Raw genomic sequence first — 23,353 nt, 5'->3', positions numbered from 1 at the left:
AGGGGAATCAGAGGCTACCCAGGCCTGAAGCTAACAAAGACAGGAGAAGCAGCTGAACCTGATGAGATCCTGAAGGAATTCTTGGAAAAAAAAAAAAACGGAATTTTAGTTAGTAGGGCCAAACTCTTCATAGAATGGATCAGAACAGGTACATTTCCTAAGATATGTAAAGAAACAAAAAATCATTGTGATGGTGAAACACGGAAAGACTGGAGCTCACCCATAGAATTGACTAGACTAACTTCCTACATACCAAACAGGTTTTCGAGCAGGTAGAAATTGCTGAGATCAACTGCTGGCCTTTACAATCCGTATTGAGGAAGACTTCCAAAATAAAATGAAAACCAATCTGATTCTCATAGATCTAACATCAGCTTACAATACAGTATGATCTCGAGGAGCCACTGCTTAAGCTAGCTAGAATTATCAAACAAAAACTTACTTAAGTTTTGAAACTTCCTGGGAGATTAAAACAGTGTGCTGGAACGAGACTCGAACTCGGGACGTTTAGGAGACGAGGTACTGGCAGAAGTAAGGCTGTGAGGACGGGACGTGAGTCATGCTTGGGTAGCTCAGTTGGTAGAGCTCTTGCCCGCGGAAGGCAAAGGTCCTGAGTTCGAGTCTCGGTCCGGCACACAGTTTTAATCTGCCAGGAAGTTTCATATCATCGCACACTCCACTGCAGAGTGAAAATCTCATTCTGGTTACTGAAGTTTTACTTACATACAAGTTAACAAATGGGAAAAATCAGTTTCACTTCATGGTACGAACAACAAGAGCATGGTTGTAAATAATGGCCTGCTACAGGGTTCTGCATTAGCACCCATTGTTTTCAATTTTCATGTTGCTGACATGCCAGACACCAATTCATGTGTCCATACTAAAGTGAAACTTGTAATGACCTCGACAATACACTGACTGTGGACCTGGAAGTACTGACACCTACATTTACATCTACATCCAAACTTTAACAATAGAAATACAAATAGGAAGCTACAGCTCTCTAGAAATGGTCAACGCATCAGACATAAGGATAAGCTTAATTATTTGGGAGTGGACTAAATGTTCCGTAATGCTGTCTTGTTGAAACTGGGTGCAGCAACATGGGGCTCCAGCAAGCACATTGAGAACTTCAGCACCAGTCCTTGTTTGCAGTATTGCTGAATATTGCTCACCAGTCTGGATGACACTTAGTTAAAGTGGACATCCAACTGAAGGTGACAGTGCAGATACTCTGTGGAACAGTTAGAGCCAACCATGTATGTGGCTCCCTGCCCTAATGAACATAGTCCCCTAAAATCAGATGAGCACAGTTAGCCACAAGAGCACACAGAAAAATCATGGGCAACCTGCATACAGAAAAATTGTGGGCGACCTAAAACTCCTTATAAACCAAGATCGTGCACCTAAAGACTGACTTAAATCTAGATCATCTTGATTGAAAATTGGCAAAGAACCACAGAATTAAACTCACATAAGAAAGCTTCAGACAACTATGGGCTGAAAGTGAATGTAAGAACCAGAATTTAGTGGAGGACCCCAACAAAATGATCAAAGAATTCAACCGACTGAGGAAATTGTGGACAAGTTAGTAGTGCACTAGAATGAGTGCTGGAAGATGTAAGAATCTGATGAACAAATGGCACTTATCGGACAGTTCTGAATTTTAATGCAGTGAAATCACATCAATGCATCATTTACCTACATGGGTAGTGCATCGTTATGAGGGTGAGCTGGACCCAGAATCTATGACTGAGTTATTAAATGGCTTAAGAATATTAGTAATATAATTGATGTTCTTTAATTACAGAATCCTAATATGTATTATGAGAAAAACGTGTGAGGGGTGTTCAAAAGAAAAAGTACAAAACTACATTGCGAGTATAATTGACGTCTTTATTCAAAAGTACTCATCAGAGGCCTGAGCACAACTGTTCCACTGTTTCATGAGCTGGAGAACACCCTGTTCCCAGAAATGCTATGGTTGTGACAGGAGACAGTCCTCCACTGTGTCAAACACATGGAAGCTGCAAGTTGATGTGTCCAGGCCGTAGGTGGGAGGGGGGGGGGGGGGGGGAGATGCTCAAGCTGCTCCCACTTGAATTTGACCATTACACTGTGTGTGAGCTTGGGGACATGTGGACATGCATTACTGTGAAGCAGAATTGCTCCCATCATTGACAGCCCAGGTCATTTGCTCTTGATTGACTTTCGTAGATTATGGAGTATGTCGCAGTACATGTTCCTGTTGTGGGTTTTTCTTTGATGAAGGAATTTGATACGTCTCGTACCTTGGCTGTTCAGAAAGATGGTAAGCATCATATTGCCTGGTGAGAGTACAACTTCGAATTTTTTAATGCAAGGTGATGACACAACATTTGCATCATTAGATGTCTCACTATTTTATCCCAAAGCAGCATTTGGTAATTTCAATTGGTTTGTTTATTACGATGTTTTGTACCTTTTCATTTGAACATTCCTTATATTATGAGATATCTCGAATACAGTGGTCTCCTCCATGTCAACCAACATCGAGTCTGAAAACACTAATAAACCAAAAATCAACTTGTGCTATTCTCACATAACCACCTGAAGCAATAGGTCAAGGAATTTGCAATATTGATTGACTTCTGAGAAGCATTTGACTCAGTACCGCAACAAGATTTATTAACCATAGTACAGTCATATGGAATAACAAACAGAATATGTGACTGGATTGTGAATTTCTTGGTAGGGTGGACACAGTGTCTCCTGAAGAAAAACACTAAATGCATTTCCTTTCATTTTTATGACTTCGACCAGCTGGAGTATATTGTTTTGCATATAGCATTTTCAACTGTAACTATTTGTTCTACAGCTGTGGCTTTTGGATGAATTTACCCAATAAAAGCCTTAGTGAACACAATGGAAAACACTGGGACGGGATTGATATTGCTTTGTCTAGACAGGATGCATCTGGCTGTGAGGCATGGAAGTAACATCTTACTGGAAGACTTCAGAGGCAAATAATGACATGTAAGGTGTGATTTAATGAGAGATGATGCCTCAATCATTTCCATGCGTGAAGGTTTTCCTCCCGTGAGTGATTTCCACCTCTCATCATTTACGTGTTCTGTACAACTTTTTGTCAAGGGCATACTGCTCAAATAATAAGATCTTTGCATTTGTGCAAGGAGCATTCTCAGCAATGTGCTTGATGTCGTCTTCAAAGGCCACAGTCCAAATTGTCACTTGTTCCTACTACTGATAACATGATCGTCTTTTCCAAAATCCTTCCTAAAAGGCGCTAAGTCACAAGTGGCAGCACTGGGCCAGCACTTGGTTCAAAAATACTGTTTACCAGGTAATCATTTCACAGAACCTATGTAGTAGTTTCATCATTGGTGTTCTTGGTCTTCTGAAAATTTGTTTCCTTACACTTAACAAGTACCTTATACTGTGTACTGTCAACCTACTTCTGAAGTTCTGTTGCTTTGTGAAAGCTTTTGTTCACTATGTCCGAAGTGTTGAAGCTATTGGGACTGCTAGGCTGAAGGTATCAGACTGGCAGCATCTACCATATGTTTTCACAATTCTGGAACGCTACTCCATTTTAGCACTAAATATTGATGCAGTACACAACAAATCTGACAGTCTTCAATTGGTGTGCTGTGGCTGCTATTGTGGCACAGTACTTTTTGACACACACTTCCTGCCTTGGAAGTTCTCATGTTTCTGGTAACTCAGTCCTATGGAGTAGAAATATATATATATATATAAAGTAGTAGGGCCCATATTGTATTCTTTGTAAAGAATAATTATTAATTTTAATTTGAATATAGGTAGAGCACTTTGGATGTTTTTCCAAGCTGAAGTAAGTCACCTTCTGTAATATTGTTCCTGCACATCAGTTTACGCTGCTGTTACTTTACAGTTTTTTTTAATAGCTAATCCATTCACCATGAACCAATTTGGTCAGTTCTTTTACCTCTTTCTTTGATTCTGACATCTGATTTTCTTCTGGCTAAATGCATGATGCACTTTTCATAGTACATTTAAAAGGATACATGTCCTCTTACTGTGCTATAATGTCAAGGAATATGAACACTCCATTGCAGCCAGTTCCCACTACTTCAGTCACACACATTGAAGTACTTTTTTAACCATGCTTGTTACAATTCTTCCAATGAAGATATTCTCTATGCTCAGTGTTGATGTTGTCTTGCAAATTCATACTACTACTATATTTACCAGGTTTCAGACATTGATGTGAGTAATAATAGCAAAGTATTCTGAATTTCTTACAGTTACATCTTTGTAAACATTAATATATCATTTGCATTAGTATTTAGCTCATTGTTACCAAAGTTTGTACTGGTAAAATAATAGCATGTCTTTAATTACAGTCAAGACATTTGCAATGAAAGCTTAAACATTACAATGTGTCCACTATGTGACAGAACATGTGAATATTGGAACCTAGCAGAGACGTGTACATATGCACGCATCACATACTTATTTGACAATCCATTTACTGTGTTCTTCGCAATATTTATGTCCTTTTGGGGTAAGTAATAACCTGAAATTTCTTTTTCTCATTCTTAAAGCATCTGCCAAATTATTTAAATATTTTTACAGTTATTTGATACAATGGCAAATATTTGAATTGTTTGTTCAATGTTACAGCAAAGTCTTTTGCGCCAGTTCATCAATACCTGCTAACCGCGTGCCAAAATGGCAACAGTCTTGTACCCTATGTGAATTTAGACTTTCTTGGCAAATTTCATTGAGGTGAGGAAGTCATCTCAGGTTATAGCTACTGGTAATCCTTTCGGGATGTGAGGTCATGCTCCAACAACCTCAAATCTTGAAAGGTTTACCCGAATCTGTCATCGGGTTGTTAAGGCCTTCATGCTATTATCTTCTCAGGTTATCAGTCAGTTTAGTCATTGTTCTGTGGCAGCATTTCAACAAATTTCAGAAACTTGTACCTGTTCCTTGACTTACCCTCAGTTGCATCATTTACTCACTTTGCCTTTACACATGTCTGCTTGTGCCTGTATATATATGTGTGTGTGTGGGGGGGGGGGGGGGGGGGGGCGCGCGCATACCTGTCCCTTTCCCCCCCTAAGGTAAGTCTTTTTTTACTCCCAGGATTGGAATGACTCCTTACCCTCTCCCTTAAAACCCACATCCTTTCATCTTTCGCTCTCCTTCCCTCTTTCCTGGTGAAGCAACCGTTTGTTGCGAAAGCTTGAATTTTGTATGTGTGTGTTTGTTTGTGTGTCTATCAACCTGCCAGCACTTTCATTTGGTAAGTCTCATCATCTTTGTTTTTAGATATATTTTTCCCACGTGGAATGTTTCCGGTACGGCCAAACTTTCAGGAAACATTCCTCATACACAAATAAAGAAAAGATGTTATGTGGAAATGTGTCCGGAAACGCTTAATTTCCATGTTAGAGCTTATTTTAGTTTCGTCAGTATGTACTGTACTTTCTCGATTCACTGCCAGTTGGCCGAATTGAAGGAAGGTCATGTTGACTTAGGAGCTTGTGTTGACATGCGACTCATTGCTCACAGTACTAGCATCAAGCGCATCAGTACGTAGCATCAACAGGTTAGTGTTCATCACGAACGTGTTTGCAGTCAGTGGAATGTTTACAAATGCGGAGTTGGCAGATGCCCATTTGATGTATGGATTAGCACAGGGCAACAGCTGTGGCACGGTGCATTTGTATCGAGACAGATTTCCAGAACGAAGGTGTCCCGACAGGAAGACGTTTGAAGCAATTGATCGGCGTTTTAGGGAGCACGGAACATTCCAGCCTATGACTCTTGACTGGGGAAGACCTAGAATGACGAGGACACCTGCAATGGATGAGGCAATTCTTCATGCAGTTGACAATAACCCTAATGTCAGCGTCAGAGAAGTTGCTGCTGTACAAGGTAACGTTGACCACGTCACTGTATGGAGAGTGCTATTGGAGAATCAGTTGTTTCCGTACCATGTACAGCTTTTGCAGGCACTATCAGCAGCTGATTGGCCTCCACGGGTACACTTCTGTGAATGGTTCATCCAACAATGTGTCAATCGTCATTTCAGTGCAAATGTTCTCTTTATGGATGAGGCTTCATTCCAACGTGATCAAATTGTAAATTTTCACAATCAACATGTGTGGGCTGATGAGAATTCGCACACAATTGTCCAATCACGTCATCAACACAGATTTTCTGTGAACGTTTGGGCAGGCATTGTTGGCGATGTCTTGATTGGGCCCCATGCTCAATGGAGCACATTATCATGATTTCATACGTGATAGTCTACCTGTGCTGCTAGAACATGTGCCTTTACAAGTACGACACAACATGTGGTTCATGCAAGATGGAGCTCCTGCACATTTCAGTCGAAGTGTTCGTATGCTTCTCAACAACATATTTGGTGACTGATGGATTGGTAGAGGCAGACCAATTCCATGGCCTCCACGCTCTCCTGACCTCAACCCTCTTGACTTTCATTTATGGGGGCATTTGAAAGCTCTTGTCTACACAACCCCGGTACCAAATGTAGAGACTCTTCGTGCTCATATTGTGGATGGCTGTGATACGCCATTCTCCAGGGCTGCATCAGCACATCAGGGATTCCATGAGACGGAGGGCGGATGCACGTATCCTTGCTAACGGAGGACATTTTGAACATTTCCTGTAACAAAGTGTTTGGAGTCACACTGGTACTTCCTGTTGCTGTGTGTTTCCATTCCATGATTAATGTGATTTGAAGAGAAGTAATAAAATGAGCTCTAACATGGAAAGTAAGCGTTTCCGGACACATGTCCACATAACATATTTTCTTTTTTTGTATGTGAGGAATGTTTGCTGAAAGTTTGGCTGTACCTTTTTGTAACACCCTGTATATAAACAAAGATGATGTAACTTACCAAACAAAAGCGTTGGTATGTTGATAGAAACACAAACACACACACACAAAATTCAAGCTTTTGCAATCCGCGGTTGCTTCATCAGGAAAGAGGGAAGGAGAGGGAAAGATAAAAGGATGTGGGTTTTAAGGGAGAGGGTAAGGAGTCTTACTGCTCGCGGGATTGGAATGACTCCTTACCCTCTCCCTTAAAACCCACATCCTGTGCGTGTGTGCGTGCGTCACCTATTTTTAACAAAGGCCTTGATGGCTGAAAGCTTATGTTGTGACAGTCTTTTTGTTGTGCCTGTTTCTGACTCAGCATCCTCACTGTATGGTGAATAGCAACTTCCTGCTTCAGAATAGTGCTACATTCCATCCTGGATTTTCTATTGTTTGAACTAGTTTTTTGACTTATCTGGCAACTTCAAAGACGTTTCAGTCAAAACCTCTTGACATATTCAGTCTATTATCCACCACAGAGAAACTTTAACTGTTACATGTATGCTCTTCAGACATATGATGATGTCTGTTGTTTACTATAGCTGGCAAATCTTCTGTAGTTTGGGCACTGGATCAGGGACTTTAAACTATAAATTACAAGATGCAGATTTGCCAACACCTTGCAGCTGGGAAAGTAGGGTTAACTCATAAAAAAGTGTGAATATGTCCAGAGGTTTTGATTTAAATGTCTTTGGAGCTGCGAGGTAAGTCGAAAAGGTAGTTCCCTCCTGTTACATCCCTGACTCCGCCCAGGACATTTTTTGTGTTATGATAGGAGTAATTTTCATTCTGGTTCCCAGCTTTTACTGTGCATAATTCTGTCATTAGATGGCCGTAGCTTGGCAACTGATTTAGATTTTTGTTGACTCAAGTGGTAACTGATACTAAATAGATTTTTTAATTGTCTTTCGAACCTATTGCTTGGACCCATTCACACAAGTTTGAAGCATAGAAGTGGCAAGTGTAAGAAAAACTCACAAAATAATATGTTTCTTGCATGTAAAATCCAAATGAAGCTACAGGGTGACCATTATTGAACAGTTTTGAAAAAAAAAAAGGGCGTAAATTAGTTACAAACTATGGCATGCGCACACGTTATTCAGCATTTGAACCATCACTAGAGATATTCGGATTTAGGTTATGACATGTTCAATATGCCTGCCATCATGGGTGATGATGTAGTGCAAATAGCGAAATTCAGCTGGACCCACTGAATTGTTGGAATATCAATGACCTCCTGAATGGCTGTTCACAGCCCAGCAATGGTTTTGAGGTTATGCACATTGTCTTTAATATAGTCTCACAAAAAGGAGTCGCATGTGTTCAGATCCGGCGAGTATGGTGGCCAATTGAGGCCGATGCCAGTGTCCTCTGGGGACCCTACAGTTAGAATGCAGTCCCCAAAGTACTCCTTCAGGCCATTAAACACTCTCCTGCTTCGATGGGGTCGAGCTCTGTCTTGCACGAACCACATCTTGTCGAAGTCAGGGTCTCTTTGGATAATGGGGATGTAATCATCTTCCAAAACCTTCATGTAGCGTTCAGTAGTTACTGTGCCATGGAGGAATATCACACCGATTATTCTGTGACTGGACATTGCACATCCCACAGTCATCTGCTGAGGGTGAAGAAACTTCTCAATCACAAAATGCAGTTTCTCAATGCCTCAAATGCATCAATTTTGATTATTGATGAACCCATCCAAATGAAAGTGCGCTTCGTTCCTAAACCAAACCATACAGTGCATGCTGATTCCTATCATGCCTCATGGCCAACCGTACAGTTTAAATGTCCTAACACAAACCATTCAGAAGTTATGAAGTATTTCATATAGTTCAATAATTGACACCCTCTAGATTTTTCAATTTTATTGTAAGAATGCATGTTTTATTTAGTGGACTTACTTTAAACTGCTTCTGCACATTCAGTTCACGTAAGAATGAATTTTATGTGCCACAATTATTTCGACAATGGGTAAAGGTTATTGAACAAAAATTTTCGTCGTGAGTTTATCCTTTTATCTACCTTCATAGACAGTTAAGACTTATCTTAGATCAAGGTCTGATACACTGGTGAACCAAATTAAAATCATAAGTCTCGCTCCAGTCTAGAGTTATTAAAGGTTCGCTGTTTTTGTACATAAAATCCAAATGAGGTGACTGCATTTGCAAGTGAAATCTGAATAGTGCACATATAAATGGTGCTATTAGCAGAGCATTAATTTCATCCCAATTAAAATCTTTTGCAAAAGGAATTAATCGATTTGTAATGTTTGCCTGGGCACCAGCTCCAGTCCCTGGTTCAAACCTTGCTTAATGTACCGTAACATAGCTACAGTGAGACAGACTTTGAAATGGCTGTACAAATGGCCTCTTGTCCAGGCTAAACGAAAAACATTTTACCCATGTTGCTAGCTGAAATAGGAACTGAGCTTTTGAAAACATTGTGATTTATTTAAATACTTTCATAGTGCTACAAACTCCAAGATTAGTTAGTGGTCGGGACTTTCGTTTGTCACTCTGCTTGCTTTGCTCTGCTATCTCAGTCTCATCATTTAAATAATTGTTGCTAATCTGTTTAGAATTTTAAGACAACCTTTTCAAGCATTTTTCTGGTTCTTTGCTTGCAATTAAATTTCCAAGTTGTATTAAAACCATTGCATTCAGCTACATCATTATTCTTTGGGATATAATATCTTGTATCATTTTGTTAATCATTCCAATTTTAATTTGTTTAAAAACTTATGCTTAATTCTAAAAAGAAATTCACTAACTATTAAGTTAAGCACATGAATGCTAATTTGTTATTTGGGCCAAAAGGCAGCTGTACGCAACTGACTGTTAAATATAGCCATGCTAGAATTACAACAATATGAGAGAAGGAAAATAGCAACTTTCCTTCACTCATACTGTTAAATTCCAAGCTAGAATTACTGTAGATTGTGTGCTTGTCCAGTCACTGCATATGGCTGTTGGCCGGACACAATTGGTGTGCTGATCCAAATAATAGACCAGTGAGCTTGCAGTGCATTGATGTCAAAATTGAATCTGGCTGCAAAATTACCTGGATGCGAATAACAGGCCTGAGTGAACTAAGTTAATTGTTGGATATTTTTACCACCCACTTGATTCAGCTACATTAGTTATAAAATCATTCAAAGAAAGTCTACACTCAGCCCTCTACCATACACTTTTATTTGGAGGTAACTAGCTAGTCGAGCATATATCTGCCATATATGATTCAGCGCAGGTGGTGTGACAGTCTAGTAAAATTGTTCTGAACATGTTCTTTTTCCAAAACTGTCTTCAGAAGCTTATTCGACAACCCACATACATTGGAAATATTCTAGGTCTTATAGATACAAACAGACCTGACCTTATTGACAGTGTCACCATAGAGACAGGGATTAGTAATCATGTCATCTTCATAGCAGTCATTACTAAAGTTAATAAACCCATCAGGAAGCCAAGGAGAGTATTTATGTTGCAAAGAGCAGATGAGCAGTTGTTAGCATCATACTACATAGTGAATGGAAGCCACTTTGTCCATAATTCCTCTACTTTCATCACATTGGAACTAAGTCTAAGCTGATTGTATATCATGCTCTGGAGAAGTACATGCTGAATAAGTGTATTAAAGATGGAAAGACCCACTGTGCTTTAATAACAAGATTCTGGAAATGCTGAGGAAACAGAGATTGTTGCAGTCTGTTCAAAAAGTAATGGTGAAACATCAGTTTAGTTAGCAGAAATTCTTGCATGTGTAAAAAGATAAATATGCAAACAAGAAACCAATTTCCACCATCATATCTTAGCAAAAGATCTTGCTGAGAACTGGAGAAAATTCTGGTCCTACAAAAATCGCTAAGTGGGTTGTGGCAGTTGTAGACAGCAAAAGGAAAGCTGAAGTTTCAGATTTGGTGCTTAAGAAATCATTCACAATGGACGGTCATGGACTCTACTGTCATCTGACCATTGCACTGACTCCCATATGGAGGCATCCCTGGCATCAAGGAGGTGTAAGATCTGTATGGAATTGAAATTCGATTTTACAGAAAGTACTCTGTGGTACCGGCCCCTTATTAGCTTGCATTTCTCATGAATCTTTCACCCAGTGCAAAGTCCCAAGTGATTGAAAAAACTGCAGGTAATTCCTGTATGCAAGAAGATAAAAGAACAGTCCTGCAAAATTACAGATCAATATCCTTAACACTGATTTTCTGCAGAATTCTTGAGCATATTCAGAGTTCAAATATAACAAATTTCCTTGGGACAGAAAATCACAGCATGGATTTATGAAGCATCACTCAAGGAAAACCCATATGATATCCTGTGAACTGTGGATGAAGAGCAACAGGAAGATTCCATATTCCTAGATTTCCAGAAAGCATATTACATGGTGTTCTCTGCTGACTATCAGTGAAGGTACTAACATATGGAATATGTTCCCAGATATGTGAGTGGCTTGAAGACTTCTTAAGTAATAGAACCCAGTATGTCATCCTCGACAGTGAGTGTTCACCAGACATGTATTTTCAGGAGTGCCTGACGGAGGTGCGATAGGACTGCCCTTGTTAACTATGTACATAAACAATTTAATGGGTAGGATATAGCTTTCTCCATATGTAGAAAAATCTGAGTTAAAGCAGATAATTAGAAAAAAAACTATCATGTAAGGTCTGAATATGGTAATGGTGGCGAATTGCTTGATAAAGTCATGTCATGTCAAGTAAATAACAAGACATAACAATATGAAATGGAATGATCATATAAGGTCAGTGATAGGGAAGGGGAATGATTACGTCTGTTCATGGGGAGAATTCTATGAAAGTTAAGCATGTCTATAAAGGAGTTTGCTTGCAGAGCACTAGTGTGATCCACTCTTGAGTTCTCTGAGTGCTTTGGACCTCCCACCAGGTTGAATTCAAGGAAGACATTAAAATAATTCAGAGGTGTGCCACTAGATATGTTACTGATAGATATGATTAACATGCAATTATTATGCAGGTGCTTCATGAACTCAAATGGGAGTCCCTGGAGTGAAGACAACATTCTTTTTGTGAAACATTGAGCAAATTTAGAGAACTAGTATTTGCAACTGGCTGTACAACAGTTCTGCTGCTGTAAAAGTTCATTTTGTGTAAGAACCACATTGGCTTAGAAATTACAGATTATATAGAGGCTCTGTTTGAGAGTGGAAGAGAAAGAGAAGTGACTGCTAATGGTACAAGGTACCTACTGCCATGCACCATATGCTGGCCTGCAAAGTACTTATGTAGATATAGATGTAGAAAAACAATTAGGTGTTAAAATGGTGACATGTGGCACCTTCAGTGAATAATGTAATAGAATAGTATCGAGAGATGTCTCACTAAACCCAAAGAAACTCTGGTCAAGTCAAACAACTCATGCCGGTTGCAACAGCTGTTGTGTTAAAAGTGAAGAGGTGGATTTTCAACTATGTAACATTGTGAAGAAAAATCCATGTTGGGTAAACGGCAAATTCGGAAAAGTTTATTGCGTGCTTTCTTCTGGTACAACAGAGCAAAAATTAACAAGTCTGATTGGCCTTTTATGAGTTAGAATAATGATAGTAATTGAAAGTTCAAATAACTATTGTAATATTCTACAGTGCTGGGCTACAGCCTGGACTTTCCCTCATTCATCCTCTGACAGCATCCATACATTGTCTAGAGATGGCGGCTAAGTAAATAAAAAGATTTTGACAGTAATTTTCCCCTATCATTTGAATTTAGCGGAGTGATGCTGATGATTGACCCTCTTAGTCACATGATTTCATTTATATCTATGAAAACAGTTTTGCCTGTAACTGTTCATCATAAACATTCCTCTCATAACAGTGTGCAAAATCTTTAACAACTTCCATGAATGGCTTAAACATAATATAACATGTGCAATGTTACCTTTAAAAGGGTTTTATGAATCATTTCTTCAAACTGCATGTTATTTCTGCTCCAGCAAGTTCTTTGAAGATCAGTATTGTAATTTCTGTTATAGAATTATCATTCTCACTATCGTATTACATATCATCCAGTTACTTAATTTCATTTTCTTCTGCACAAATAATGTGTTTTTTTTCCCCTTGAAACGTTAACAAGACATGCAGATACTGAATTTTATTAGTACTGTAAGTGTGTGCCAGATATAGAAATGACATTCGTTGTTGGTATCACAGCGACACTGTTCCTGGAACTGTGGAAACGGTACTCAGCTAGCATAGTACATCGCTGGGGGCTCACTGGTTTTGATCTCCAGGCTGAGCATCCCCGTCCAGAATATCTGGCACGTCTTTCTCATGTAAAGCGCAACAAAGTGAATGTCGTTACTGGACTGGAGGAACCCTATGTGCCATTCTGGAAAGTGAGAGTGCCTGCAACCATTCTGAGCTTCTCAGTTGTTTTGCTTCTGGTAAGTTTCAAAATGTTTTCATGATATGTGAACAGTTTTAATTAAATTTTGATTGAATTAGGATTAGTACATTATTTAACATTGAATTTGATGACTTTTCCTGCTTTTACTAATGTTAGTGGTAAATTGGTGATCCTGATTACTTGATATAATAGGTGATATTTTTTAAAGATTTCTCCTTGCCATCAAGATTTAATTTATTTTTCATGGTTTTTTTAATCACTCAAGATGAATAATGTGATAACTTCTGTGTCATGGACATGACTGTTTACATTCCACATTCTTATCAATTCGAAGCTGATGCTATATATCTAATCACCTTATCATATTAAAAACAAAGATTCCAAGACTTACCAAGCGGGAAAGTGCCGGTAGACAGGCACAATAAAATAACACACAAACACACACACAAAATTTCTAGCTTTCGCAACCAACGGTTGCTTCTTCAGGAAAGAGGGAAGGAGAGGGAAAGACAAAAGGATTGGAATGACTCCTTATCCTCTCCCTTAAAACCCACATCCTTTAGTCTTTCCCTTTCCTTCCCTCTTTCCTGAAGAAGCAACCGTTGGTTGCGAAAGCTAGAAATTTTGTGTGTGTGTTTGTGTGTTGTTTTATTGTGCCTGTCTACAGGCGCTTTCCCACTTGGTAAGTCTTGGAATCTTTGTTTTTAATATATTTTCCCATGTGGAAGTTTCTTTCTATTTGATCACCTTATCATTGATAGATGGTTAAATGTTATTATTATTATTATTATTATTATTATTATTATTATTATTATTTGTATATTCTGTTTGTTTGAGAGTCTATTGTAAACATTTCATGTTCTCATAAAAAAACATGAAAATGAATACGTTGTCATTCTATGAGGAGAGCTTCTGATTTGTAATTGTATTGAAGTTATCTGTGTGTTTCATATGTGATAAACTATGAGGATAGCTTTCACAGTAATGTGAAATTGAAATATTTTTTTCTGCAGGTATAAGATGTTGTGTAGGCACTGTTACAATCCTGTATCATCTACTCAGTGTTTCCAATGACAAGATACTGTCCTCATTCCAGTCCTTAAACTAGGCAAAACCCCACTGTCCACTAACAGCTACCAACTAATTAGCCTCAACAGCGTACTCTGCAAACTGCTTGAAAAGACGATAGCTCATTCTGGGTTCTCGAAACCGTGTGCCTTCTATCCTGCTATCAATGTGATTTCCAGGAGAGATGAAGCACCACCAATCATCTGGTTAGGATGGAAACAGCAGTCCTATAGCTTTTTTCTAAACGCGAACATCTCACTGCTGTCCTTTCTTACCTATATTTGTGGCCCACCCCAACTTTGCATGCATATCGTTAAATATCTACAGCCAGACCATTTGTTTATCTTATTTAGTGATATATACAAACCTCCCCCATTAATCAGACTATCTCCTTGTGAAAACCATATCAAGATCCCTACAGTAGTTTCTGAGATTAGCCATAACAGACAGAAAAATGTGGCAAGAGACTCGTTTACAATCTGCATGGATGAAGCATATGATACAGCTTGGCATCATTACATGTTTCTTACTCTTTATGACTGAGACTTTTGAAGATCTGTACCAATTTTTGTCACTTTTCATCCCACAAATTGTTTCAGGTTAGAGTTGATACATTGCTCAGCTACCCACATGTTAAAAAGAATAGCATCTCTCAGGGCTACATATTGTGTGTAACACTAAGTATTCCTTATCGCCATCTGACGAATTGGTATCCCCACCATGTATGTTGAAAGTTTTTGCATCTAAAATTGCTCCCAAACTGTAGCGTTGGATGAATTCCAGCTCCAGGTAACCATCCAAAGGGTCCTTTCCTGGACCCTTTCCCATTTCTTCAAATTTTCTCCCATAAAAACATGAGTCTAGCACTTCTGTTGTCATACTATAAGTTCTTCTGATCCATAGCTCTACTTGGGTATCCACTTCTTGGACATTATTGCACAATCCCTATGTTTGCAACTCCTGTTTTAGAAAAAGCTGACGTGGCTGTCACATATTTACCAAGTAAAGAATATGCGTGTGTGAAACATTAACACTCTGTTTCCTCACCCACTATTCTTGAGCTGCAGATCACACTTCTCTACTTGTATTTACTGTACCCAGTATATCATGACAGGCTAAGAATGGCTACTGGTGCCTTTCGGGTTAGGCGCATAGTTAGTCTCTTCGCTAAAATGAGGATTTGACCTCTTCAGTTCTGACAATACCAACTCTTGCTCATTTATACAACCCTCATACAATAATTTCCTTGTCTTGTGACTTACCAGATTATTTTTCATGCAGTGGGTGTCAACTCTCTGACACTTGTCCTCTGGCAGGGATTACCAGTTGGAATATGCCTCAAGATCTCTGCCAGTGCCTGGCCCCGTGTGCTCCCTTTGTATTCTTGTGCCCTCCTCCTTAATTAGTACCCATACCATGAATTAGGAGTGTTGGAAAAAGAAGTAGGTGCATCTGGAAAGACGATGTTGATTTCCACACACTGATGGAATGTGCCAACCATGTGATTAATAGCGGTACTGCTATTGCTTGTCTGCCAACAGATAGTGTAGTGGCCTAGCTACCAGAGCGCCATCTGTCTCTACCCTTTAGTAGGGAATGCTGACAACCAGAAGGCCTAGTGTGGTGCAGATGTGTGAAGCAAGCAAGTAGCTATGCCACAGAGATTCACTCGTGCTTCCTACAGCCTGCTGAGTGAGTTTGAAAGAGGTCAAATTGTGGCCTTATGAGTAGTGGGATCCTCCTTTTGGAGAATTGCCACCCAAGTTGGAAGTGCTGCACTAATTGACCAGTGATGTTGGTAGCAGTGGCCACATGATCATTCTCACACCTGTAGCCAAGGCTCTAGATGTCCATGTAGCACAGTCACCTGCCAGGATCATCATATTGTAAGGGCAGCAGTGGCAGATCATACAGCTACCACAACAGAGATAAGAGGCTTGTGAGCCTAGATGTGTCAACACAAATTGCAGCGAAGTAGTTATTAGCAGTGGGACTAGAGGCACACAAACCTCTAGCCCATCTTCCTCTCATATCACATCATCAATGTGCGTGGCTCAGTTGGTGCTGTCAGAAGATCACTTTGAAGATGGAATGGTGCACCATGGTAGTGCCAATGAAAGTAGATTCTGCCTGCATGCAAGTTATGATTGTTTGCATGTATAATGTAAACCTGCTGTCTTGTAGAGTGGGTTCATCTAAGACACGCTGGCCCCACCTTAGGCCATATGATCTGGGATTCACCTTATGTGTTTCTGGAAGGGACGCTAACCAGCACTTAGTATGTGCAGAATGTTGTTAGGCTCATTCTTTGCCGCTCTTGCAACAGGATGGTGATGTGTTGTTTCAACAGAGTAATGCTCACCCAAACACTGTCCATGAACTCAGCATGCCCTGCAAGATGTGCAGCAACATCCCTGGACAGCGTGATCTCCAGACTTGCGTCCAATTGAGCTCGTGTGGGATATGATGGGATGAGAGTGACTCGTGCAATTTGTCAACCAACACTTCTAACAGATCTATGTCAACAGATCGAGCAGGCGTGGCATAATGTATCCCAGGACAGTATTTGCCATTTGTGTGGTCAGGTGGGTGTCAGAGTCAGCATCTTCACTTTTGAAGGCCAGACATAGCAACAATTAAAGGGAACAGCCATGGGTACCAGGATGGCCCCCTCGTATGCCAACCTATTTATGGGTCGCTTAGAGGAAGCCTTCTTGGTTACCCAAGCCTGCCGACCCAAAGTTTGGTACAGATTTATTGATGACATCTTCATGATCTGGACTCACAGTGAACAACAACTCCAGAATTTCCTCTCCAACCTCAACTCCTTTGGTTCCATCAGATTCACCTGGTCCTACTCCAAATCCCATGCCACTTTCCTTGACGGTGACCTCCATCTGTCCAATGGCCAGCTTCACACATCGGTCCACATCAAACCCACCAACAAGCAGCAGTACCTCCATTATGACAGCTGCCACCCATTCCATATCAAACGGTCCCTTCCCTACAGCCTAGGCCTTTGTGGCAAATGAATCTGCTCCAGTCCTGAATCCCTGGACCATTACACCAACAACCTGAAAACAGCTTTCGCATCCTGCAACTACCCTCCCAACCTGGTACAGAAGCAGATAACCAGAGCCACTTCCTCATCCCCTCAAACCCAGAACCTCTCACAGAACAACCCCAAAAGTGCCCCACTGGGACTGGATCAGACTCTGAATGTGCCTCTCCAGCAGGGATACGACTTCCTAAAATCCTGCCCCAAAATGAGATCCATCCTTCGTGAAATCCTCCCCACTCGCCAAGAGTGTCTTTCCGCCGTCCACCTAACCTTCGTAACGTTTTGGTTCATCCCTATGAAATCCCCAAACCACCTTCCGTACTCTCTGGCTCCTACCCTTGCAACCGCCCCCGGTGTAAAACCTGTCCTATGCACCCTCCCACCACCACCTACTCCAGTCCTGTAACCCGGAAGGTGTACACCATCAAAGGCAGAGACACGTGTGAAAGCACCCACGTGATTTACCATCTGACCTGCCTACACTGTGATGCTTTCTATGTGGGAATGACTAGCAACAAACTGTCCATTCATGTGTTTGTTGGTAATGAGAATCACCCTGTGGCTAAACATGCCTTGGTGCACGGCCAGCACATCTTAGCACAGTGTTACACCATCAGAGTTATCTGGATACTTCCCACCAACACCAACCTATCCGAACTCCGGAGATGGTAACTTGCCCTTCAATATATCCTCTCTTCTCGTTATCCACCAGGCCTCAATCTCCGCTAATTTCAAGTTGCCGCCACTCATACCTCACCTGTCATTCAACATCATCTTTGCCTCCACACTTCCGCCTCGACTTACATCTCTGCCATACTCTTTGCCTTTAAATATGTCTGCTTGGTCTGTGTATGTATGGACGGATGGATGGATGTGTGCGTGCGTGCGTGCGTGCGTGCGTGCGTGCGTGCGTGCATGCGTTCACGAGTATATACCTATCCTTTTTTCCCCCTAAGGTAAGTCTTTTCCGCTCCCAGGATTGGAATGACTCCTTACCCTCTACCTTAAAACCCACATCCTTTCATCTTTCCTTTTCCTTCTCTCTTTCCTGACGAAGCAGCCGCCGGTTGCGAAAGCTCAAAATTCTGTGTCTGTGTTTGTGTGTTTTATTTATTGTGCCTATCTTCCGGCGCTTTCCCGCTTGGTAAGTCTTGGAATCTTTGTTTTTAATAAATTATTTAACAACTACGTTGCAGACCCATACACAGTCCCTGATACACTTACACAAGGAATAACTTATCTGAAACCTAAAGATCAAGCAGACGCAGCAAGCCCAGCTAAATATCGCCCCATAACGTGCCTACCAACAATCTACAAAATATTAACTTCAGTCATTACACAGAAATTAATGACACATACAACACAGAACAAAATTATAAATGAAGAACAAAACGGCTGTTGCAAAGGAGCACGAGAATGTAAAGAGCAACTGATGATAGATGCAGAGGTGACATATCACCTACACATACATTGATTACCAAAAGGCTTTTGATAGTGTACCCCACTCATGGTTGCTACAGATATTGGAAATATACAAAGTAGATCCTAAACTGATATAGTTCCTAAACATAGTAATGAAAAATTAGAAAACCACACTTAATATCCAAACAAATTCAAATAATATTACATCACAGCCAATAAAGATTAAGCATGGAATATACCAAGGAGACTCATTAAGTCCTTTCTGGTTCTGCCTTGCTCTGAACCCACTATCCAACATGCTAAATAATACAAATTATGGATGTAATATTACTGGAACATACCCACACAAAATCGCCCAATTGCTATACATGGATGATCTAAAACTACTGGCAGCAACAAATCAACAACTTAACTAATTACTAAAGATAACAGAAGTATTCAGCAATGATATAAATATGGCTCTTAGTATAGACAAATGTAAGAAAAATAGCATAGTCAAGGGAAAAAACACTAAACAAGAAGATTACATATTGGATAACCACAGCGACTGCATAGAAGCGATGGAAAAACAGATGCCTGTCAATATCTAGGATACAGACAAAAAATAGCAATAGATAATACAAATATTAAAGAAGAACTAAAAGAAAAATATACACAAAGACTAACAAAAATACTGAAAACAGACTTAACAGCAAGAAACAAGACAAAAGCTATAAATACTTATGCTATACCAATATTGACCTACTCATTTGGAGTAGTGAAATGGAGTAACACAGACCTAGAAGCACTCAATACACTTACACGATCAAAATGCCACAAATATAGAATACATCACATATATTCAGCAACAGAAAGATTCACATTAAGCAGGAAGTAAGGAGGAAGGGGATTTATCGACATAAAAAACCTACATTATGGACAGGTAGACAATTTAAGAAAATTCTTTCTAGAACGAACAGAAACTAGCAAAATACACAAAGCAATCACTCGTATAAATACATCGGCTACACCACTGCAATTTCATAACCACTTCTACAACCCTTTAGATCACATAACATCAACAAATACGAAGAAAGTAAAATGGAAAAAGGAAACACTACATGGCAAGCACCCGTATCGTCTAACACAGTCACACATCGATCAAGACACACCCAACACATGGCTAAAAAAAGGCAATATATACAGTGAGATGGAAGGATTCATGATTGCAATACAGGATAAAACAATTAACACCAGATTTTACAGCAAGCATATTATTAAAGATCCCAATACTACAACAGATAAATTCAGACTTTGCAAACAACAAACAGAAATAGATCACATCACAAGCGGATGTACAGTACTAGCAAATACAGATTACCCCAGAAGACATGACAATGTAGCAAAAATAATACATCAACAACTTGCCATACAACATAAACTAATAAAACAACACGTTGCCACATAAAAGTATGCACCACAAAATGTACTGGAGAATGATGAACACAAATTATACTGGAACAGAACCATTGTAACAGATAAAAACAACACATAACAAACCTGACATCATACTCACCAATAAAAAGAATAAATTAACACAACTAATCGAAATATTCATACCCAATACAACAAATATACAGAAGAAAACAGGAGAAAAAAATTGAAAAATACATCCAATTGGCTGAGGAAGTCAAGGACATGTGGCATCAGGATAAAGTTGACATTATACCAATCATACTATCAACTACAGAAGTCATACCACACAATATCCACCAGTACATCAAGGCAATACAGCTACATCCAAACTTGTATATACAACTACAGAAATCTGTAATTCTTGATACATGTTCAATTACCCGAAAGTTCCTAAATGCAATGTAACATATACCACACAGTTAAAAGGAAGTCACTTTCCATTTTTAACCAGACATAACGTCTGAGAAAGGAAGAAATAATAGTAATAATAATAATAATAATAATAATAATAATTTTCCGTAATTTTAGAATTTTTTTCCCAGTATTAAAGCAAAATATGTTCAACAAAACTTTCAGTGACTTGATTCTTATATCAAAATAACTTATCATTACACATTCTTGTATTTGTACATGAGTAAAATAATACTCATAACCAAACAACTGGTCTTTGAAGGACATCCAGTATCGAGTAGTACATCTGAGTGTACAAATGTTGCAAAAAGGAATACTGAGCCATTGACCAGTTCCATTACAACAGCACCCAAGAATTTTGAAAGCAAAGGAATGTGAGCACAATTTTGGTGCTAACATGGCCATCTGAGCGACTCTGGAGCAGTGCAGGATGGCCCAGATTGAGCAGAATTCCCCCTATAAGGAAGAGGAAGGACTAGTTTAGGGACCCAGAATAGCAGATTGAACTTACGTTGCATAATATTGCATTTTTATGTAGTCAAAACTTCAAACGCGTTTTTCTCTAAATGACGCTTTTCAACACAAGGTATGGTAACTTCAAATCTACTGAACTGATTGGCATGATTGCTTGTTTCCAATAAAGCTAATTAAATTGTCTAGAAGTTGTACCACTTTTATTCCAATCCATCAACTATAAATATTTTTACTTGGCCGACGAAGTTGAAAAATCGATGGAAAAAACCATATTATTTTTTTCAAATGGCCGCCATTTTGTTTACTATGGTCCAAATAACTTAAGCGAGGTACAACTCCTAAAGAATTTTGTATACTTCGCTAATGTCAACTCAATTTTGATTTCAGATGACGCGGCTGACCTGAGACATACCGCGCGTTGAGGTCTACATCGAAAGTTTGTTTCGTTCCGACAGCACTTCTACCTTTCCTCTCTGACATTTCCAGTCAAAAAAAATCCTGTTGTAGATGAAATATCAATAAACATCTTGACCAAATTTGACATTGATATCAATAACACATACCGAGAAAAAAATTCTCAAAGAACATGTTTTTTTCGGGCCAAAGATAGCCTCCCGTTAAATCGAAAAATCATTTCAGTCATGACCCTAGACTTCACCAACGTACATTGCAGTAATGTATGAAGTCTCCATACCCTTTATTCATTTACATTGAAAATTTTTGCATCTGACAATGGAATAATGGGTGCAACTTCAGGAACATTACTATTTGTACCACCAATATCTTCACGTGCTCTATGTCTGCAAATTTAGCACAATTGTTTTTTGATGTACAGAACAATGAATCCCATCTGTCGATCATTGTAATTTTTTGCTCTTTCATTGTCATCTACATAGTTTAATTCTCTCTGCATGGCACTGTAATGTCATTTTATAATAAATAAGAAGTACCCGTCACTTATGTCAACTGAGAATTCTCATCCCTCTTATGTTGTTCCCATTCATTTTAAAGGATTGTAACAGTAGTAGACTGCCTCTTTTTGTGCAAACAGCCACTGGACTTGTGAACGAACATTCCACAAACAAATAGCGAAGGGTAAACAGCAAGTCGCCACAGTTCTGCCGAACTGAAAAATGCCACACTGCGGTGCTAAATGAAATGTCACGCTGTTCTGGGTACCTCTGATAAGGACTGAGCAAAGCCAAGTGACAGTCCTAGCCTGCAGCCACACACACTACACGCATGAAGTTTGGCACGCAGTGACTTGTCCTGCCTTCAGATAATCTGTGGTTTACCAGAAACATGCTTGGCAGTATTTAATATCAAGCCATGTTGTTCTAAACTGTTTGATAACTTCTGCCAAATGGTGTTAGAGCTATACTTATTTTGTAAATAAAACTGCCTTTTCCTGCTGCCACTTATTTTATTTTTCCCAGATGCATTTCACTTTTTCCTTGTTCTAAGGCATTATCAGTGGGATCTATAATGATACAGTTTTGTTATTTTTAGATTATCAAACAGCTCATGTAATGATTTAATATGTAAAAAAGTAATTACTTACGATTTGCTGTGGTCTGCATTTCCTCTCATCTGTTCTGGAGGTTGCACTACCGCTTTATTACCGACATATAAGCTAAGTTTTGAGTTCAGACCTTTTTAACACTGTTCACCATGTTTCTTTTCTGTGGTGTACTATTGTTCTTTTGCTACTCGATATAACTATTCCTTTGGCCACTGTGCTTTTAACAACATAAATATTGCAAATGCATTATGTAATTCATGATGTTTATATCATGTGTGTTTGGGGGATGGGGTGGGGGAGGGAGGGAGGGAGGGGGGGAGAGAGAGAGAGAGAGAGAGAGAGAGAGAGAGAGAGAGAGAGAGAGAGAGAGAGAGAGATGGTGTTGATTATGAATGTACTAGCTGTTAGCGAGTGGCTGAAAGCTCTGGTGACAGCTGATCTGACTTTTCATTTCAATGTTCTGTGTCAAATCAGCTGTCACCAAAGCTTTCTGCCACTTGCTAACAGCTAGTGCATTCATACCTCCTGTAGTAGACGATAATGCACCAGGAAGTCAGCTCCGATTATGAGATCTGTGATGTTGGTAACCATGAAATTCCAGGCAAAAATATGTCGCAGTCCCAAGTCCAGCTCAATATATTGTGTACCACA

At 39.5% G+C, this 23,353-nt stretch overlaps 1 pseudogene across 1 annotated transcript in view; it reads left to right on the top strand.

Annotated features, from left to right (window-relative positions):
* LOC126278258 (anoctamin-1-like) overlaps window positions 1–23,353 on the top strand; it is a 246,147-nt pseudogene that overhangs the window by 201,160 nt on the left and 21,634 nt on the right. Inside the window, exons 7-8 of the transcript XR_007550680.1 lie at window positions 4,386–4,546; window positions 13,094–13,326. The product of XR_007550680.1 is annotated as an anoctamin-1-like (transcript). The remainder of the gene's footprint in view (window positions 1–4,385; window positions 4,547–13,093; window positions 13,327–23,353) is intronic.

This window comes from Schistocerca gregaria, chromosome 6, assembly GCF_023897955.1.
Source record: "Schistocerca gregaria isolate iqSchGreg1 chromosome 6, iqSchGreg1.2, whole genome shotgun sequence".
NCBI lineage: Eukaryota > Metazoa > Arthropoda > Insecta > Orthoptera > Acrididae > Schistocerca > Schistocerca gregaria.
The sequence above is the reverse complement of the archived record's forward strand: the minus strand, read 5'-3'. Positions and strand labels throughout refer to the sequence as shown.